The sequence below is a fragment of the Muntiacus reevesi genome, chromosome 5, assembly GCF_963930625.1.
Source record: "Muntiacus reevesi chromosome 5, mMunRee1.1, whole genome shotgun sequence".
Classification (NCBI taxonomy): Eukaryota; Metazoa; Chordata; class Mammalia; order Artiodactyla; family Cervidae; genus Muntiacus; species Muntiacus reevesi.
Window position 1 is genome coordinate 90,142,210 of NC_089253.1, and position 6,000 is coordinate 90,148,209.

The following is a 6,000-nucleotide window of genomic DNA, read 5'->3' on the forward strand; positions in this document are numbered from 1 at the left end:
AGGGTGCCACCCAAGATGTCACGTGACATTCTGTTGTCATGCCTTCTTGGGCTACTCTTGACTGGGACGGTTTCTCAGACTTCCCTTAACTTTGAGAATCTTGATGGTTTGGGGAAGTATGATTGTCAGTAGACTGTCCCTCATTTTGGGTTTGTGTGGTGGCTTGTTTGTTTTTCTCAAGACTAGACTGGTGTTTAAGGACTCTTGGGAGGAAGACCACAGAAACGAAGTGTCATCCTCATCACATCATTTCAAGGCTGCCTGATGTCAACATAATCACCGCCATGGATGTTGACTTTGCTCACCTGGCTGAGGTGATGTCTGTAAAGTTCTTTGTCCTCCATTCCTTACTGTGCTCCCTGGAAGAAGTCAGGGCTATAGTGGGTGGGGAGTCAAGCTTCACTTCCTTGAGGGGTCAATATTTACATCAATTATTGACAGTTTTCCCATACAGAAACTTTTCCTCTCCCTCTTTTATTATTTGCTTATTCTATCATTTATTTGTATCAATACAGACTCACAGATATTTATTTTATCCTTTGAGTTGTTATCAAATATGTTATTTCTTTTTTGTTCAAATTGTTCCTACCTTTGACTCTGGGTTGATTCAATTTTAGTAGATTCTGTGGTCCTTTGATGTGGCCCCATTCCTTTGTTTTGGAAGCACTTCCTTCCTTCCTTCCTTCCTTCCCGGTTTCCAAGATGCTCCAGGCTCCTCCCCCAGGCTAGGATCAGACACTTCTTCCAGGAGCCCTGCTGTCTGTTATCAAGGAGAACAGGCTTAGGAACCTAGGTCTGGGTGCCATGTGCCCTCTGAAGGAACAAAATTGGAAATTTATGCTGAAATATAGATAACTTGTATATAATACATATGACTAGGATGCTGGGAGAAATATCTACAACCTCAAATATGCAGATGACACCACTCAGATGGCAGAGAGTGAAGAGGAACTAAAGAGCTTCTTGATGAAAGTGAAAGAGGAGAGTGAAAAAGCTGACTTGAAAGTCAACATTAAAAAAACTAAGGTCATGACATTCAGTCCCATCACTTCATGGCAAATAAAAGGGGGAAAAGTTAAAGCAGTGGCAGAGATTTTATTTTCTTGGGCTCCAAAGTTAGTGCAGATGGTGATTGAAGCCATGAAGTTAAAAGATCCTTGCTCCCTGTAAGGAAAGCTATTAAAGCTAGACAGTATATAGAAAAGCTGCTGCTGCTGCTGCTAAGTCGCTTCAGTTGTGTCTGACTCTGTGCGACCCCATAGACAGCAGCCCACCAGGCTCCCAGAATCCCTGGGATTCTCCAGGCAAGAACACTGGAGTGGGTTGCCATTTCCTTCTCCAATGCATGAAAGTGAAAAGTGAAAGTGAAGTCGCTCAATTGTGTCTGACTTTTCGAGACTCCATGGGCTGCAACCTACCAGGCTCCTCTGTCCATGGAATTTTCCAGGCAAGAGTACTGGAGTGGCTTGCCATTGCCTTCTCTGTATTTAAAAGCAGAGATACCACTTTGCCGACAAAGGTCCATCTAGTCAAAGCTAAGGTTTTTCCAGTAGTCATGTATGGATGTAAGAGTTGGACAATAAAGAAAACTCAGCATCAAGGAATTGATTCTTTCTAGTTGTGGTGCTGGAGAAGATTGTTGAGAGTCCCTTGGACTGCAAGGAGATCAAACCAGTCAATCCTAAAGGAAATCAATCCTGAATATTCATTGGAAGGACTGATGGTGAAGCTGAAGCTCCAATATTTTGACCACCTGATGCAAAGAGCCAACTCATTGGAAAAGACCCTGATGCTGTGAAAGATTGAGGGCAAGAGGAGAAGGGGGTGGCAGAGAATGAGATGGTTAGATAACATCCCTGACTCAATGGACATGAATTTGAGCAAACTCCAGGAGATAGTGGAGGACAGGGGAGACTGGCATGCTGCTGTCCATGGGGTCAGAAAGAGCTGGAAATGACTTAGTGACTGAACAACAACAACAGCATTTCTGTATTTACCCATCTGTATTTTCATAAGCTAAATGAGTTGTGGCTGATCTCTCCAACTCTAAACCAGTACCACGTGGTTCATTCCAGCCTTTCCCTTGCTTATCTATAACTTCCCTCTGCAACCGGGAGAAACTCAGCTCCCACTCCCCGTCATCCTTTTACTTATTTATTTATCCATGTGATTCAGGAGTGTTAGCTTGCTCACCATGAGCAACGAATTCATCAGGAAGAGTACAGCACTACATGTAGCTCCCTTTGTCAACAGACTTTGGCAGGAGGAGAAAGGGGCAACCGAGAATGACATAATTGGATGGCGTCATCGACTCAGTTTGGGCAAACTCCAGGAGGTAGTGAAGGACAGGGGAACCTGGCGTGCTGCAGTCCATGGGGTCACAAAAGCTGGACACAACTGAGTGACTGAACAACAACAACAAAGTGTAATGGCCACCAATCATTCCCACAGTTGCTTAAGAAACTTTAGATCAGCACCTTTTCTCCCCCATCTCCTTCAGGGAGGTTATGTGACTTTCCTAATACAGTTACATTCTTTTTTCACAGTCTGCACTCCATCCTGGGACTCCCCCACTATCTCCTAAATGATTTAAAAAAAAATTTGTCTCCATTAAGATTTGCTCTGTGCTGTAAAGCTCTGGGGATTTGACAGTGGACGATGTCCTGCATCCATCATCACAGTGTTACACAGAACCGTTTCACTCTGCCACCCCAATTCTCCTGCACCCTCCTTCCAACCCTTGGCAACCACTGATCAGTTATCCATCTCTATTTCCTGCATTTTATTTATTATTTTATTTTTGTCTTCATGGCTTTACAGCTCATTTTCTTTTAAAAAAAATTCGGTTTTGGAGTATAGTTGGTTTACAATGTTGTGTTAGTTTCAGATGTATGGTAAAGTGAACCAGTTACACACACATGCAGATACACACACACGTTAATATATGCGCCATGCCATGCTCATTCGCTCAGCCACATCTGACTCTTTGCAATCCCATGGACTCCAGGCTCCTTTGTCCTTGGGATTTCCTGGGGAAGAATACTGGAGTGGGTTGTCATTTTGTCCAGGGGATCTTACCGATCCAGGGATTGAACCTGCATCTCCCTTATCTCCGGCATTGGTAGGAGGATTCTTTACCACCCGAGAAGCTATATACATACCCCTTTTAGATCCTTTTTTCCCTGCAGATCATTACAGAGTGTTGAGTAGAGTTCCCAGAGCTCTACAGTGGGTTCTTATTAGTTATCTGTCTTATATAACTGTGTGTGTGTGAGTCACTCAGTCGTGTCTGACTCTTTGCGACCCCATGAGTTGGGGCCCAACAGGCTCCCATGACTTGGGGCCCGTCAGGCTCCTTCATCCATGAGATTCTCCAGGCAAGAACACTGGAGTGGGTTGCATTCCCCTCTCCATATCTTATACATAGTAGTGTGTATATGTCATTTCCAATCTCCCAATTTATCCATTCCCCCACTTCCCTCTAGTGACCATAAGTTTTTCTCTATATCTGTAACTCTATTTCTGTTTTGTAGGTAAGTTCATTTGGATCCTTTTTTCAGATTCCACCTATGAGTGATATCATATGCTACTTGTTTTTCTCTGTGTTACTTACTTCACTTGGAATGATAATCTTTAGGTCCATCTCTGTTGCTACAAATGCATTTTACCTGTACTCAACTTTCTCCATGGACTCCTACCCACCGGCATTTATCATCTTTGAAAACCCTTCTCTCTAGTCACTTTGGGTACCTCCCACTATGACATCACCTGTTGTCTCCCTTTCATAGACAAACTCGACATTTGCCCTGAATTTGAATGAACTTTTTGGCCGGCTAGGCGGTGCATGTGGTTCCCTTAAGGACATTTGTGGATCTGCTGGCTGGTGATTCCAAAAGGAAAGCAATTTGAAAACTTGCCTACACAAATATTCATAGCAGCATATCCTTGAGAACTAAATAGCGTAAAAATCCAAATGTCCATCAACTGATGGATGGATAAACAAGATACGGTCTTTCCTCACAGTGGAATATTACTCAGCAGAAACAGGAAAGAAGTTCTGTTACAGGCTATGGCACAGATGAACCTTGAAAACATTGCACTATGGGAAAGAAACCAGAGACAAAAGGCCCCGTCTTATGTTACTGTGATTCCATTTACATGAAAGGTCCAGAGCAGGCAAATCTATAGACAGAAAGAAAAGAAGACTGGCAGTTGCGAGGGGCTGAGAGGCAGGAGAATTAGGGGGCAATGGCTAAGGGGTGATCAACATGTTTTGAAATTGATTGTGTTGATGATTGCACAAGACTGTGACTATACTAAACACCATCAAATTGTACACTTTAGATAGGTGGATTGTATGGTATGTGAATTACAGCTTCATAAAGTTGTTACAAAACAACACAAAACAATTCCCTCACTGAGTGTGCTAAGGCGATATCCATTGAGATGAGTCATACTCGCTGTGTGAATTCTCAGGATGACTCAGGGTTACAGGGTTATTTTCAAGACAGCCCCAAGTTGGGCTTCAGGTCGACCCAGGACTAGCCAACGAGGCTTATTCAAAGGTGCCCAGAACTGCTTTACACAGGAGCTGGCCACGCACACCTGTGAAGCCTCTTTGGCTCTGAGGTCCCAGACATGACGCAGGCCATGAACAAAGAAATCACTGTCGGGGTCATTTCAGCTCTGGACCCTCCTTTCCCTCCACTCTAAGGATTGAGTTGGGATTGGAACCTGGGACAGTTCGGCAAGTGACAGAATTTGAGCCCTGTCTGTAGGACTGTGGCCCGTGCCTCCAGGGTGGGGCTGGGGTGGGATGCGGGGACCACTTTCTGACGCCAGATCAAACATGGACGTGATTGCAGCAGTAGCGTTAGGTTGGTTTCAGTCGCTCAGTCATGTCCGAGTCTTTGCGATCCCATGGACTGTAACATGCCAGGCTTCCTTGTCCTTCACCGGCTCCTGGAGCTTGCTCACACAGCAACAAAGCGGCCAAAGAAATTGGTTCCAGAATCTAATCTGAGAGGGAGTGTCACACGTAGAGTCATATGCATTTGTTCTCAATGGGAGTGACCTGTCACGGGGGACAGAGATCAGGTGGAGTGATTACGTAGAATTCACTCTCCCTCCAGTTCCAGCTCGACTTGCTGACCTGTTGGTCTTGCTCGAGACCTCTCAGTATGTTCGTCAGTAGGAAATCTGGACACTCTGTATTTCCTGCTGATCAGTCTCCCTGACCACCACCAGGGCAGGCGTTGAAGGAGCTGGTTTGTCTTCCTTTTCACCACTAACTCACCTGGTCTTAGGCTCTGTGGTGGGTTGAATGGTCCCCAGCCCCCTGCCCCCATGGATCTACCTAGAACCTGTGACATGACCTTATCTGGAAAAAAGGGTCTTTGCAAATGTAATTAGACATTTATTTATGTATTTGACTGCACTAGGTCTTAGTTGCAACACCTGGAAGCTTTAGTTCCAGCAGGGTAACTCTTAGTTCTGGTAGGTGGGATCTAATTCCCTGACCAGGGATCGAACCCGGGCCCCCTGCACTGGGAGCGCAGAGTCTTAGCCATCGGACCACCGGGGAAGTCCTCTGCGGATGTAATTAAGTTAAGAATCTCTACTTGAGATCTTCCTGGATTGTCTGTCGTTGGCCCTAAATCTAATGACTGATACTCTCATAAAAGACAGAAGAGGAGAAGCCACACAGAGGGGAAGGCCATGAGAAACAAAGGCAGAGATTCAGGCGGTGCCCCTCAAGGTGAGGAAGGCCTGGAGCTGCCAGAAGCTGTTAGAAGCCAGGAAGCCTCCTCCCCGAGAGCCTCTGGAGGGAGTTGAGTCCTGCCGACACCTTGATTTTGGACTTCTGGCTGCTGGAACTTCGAGAGAATACATTTTTGTTGTTTTATGTCACCAAGTTGGTGGGAATTTGTTATGGCCGCCCGAGGAAATGAATACATCCCTGAGTCTCTGAACTTCATCTGTAAGATGTATTAAAATAAA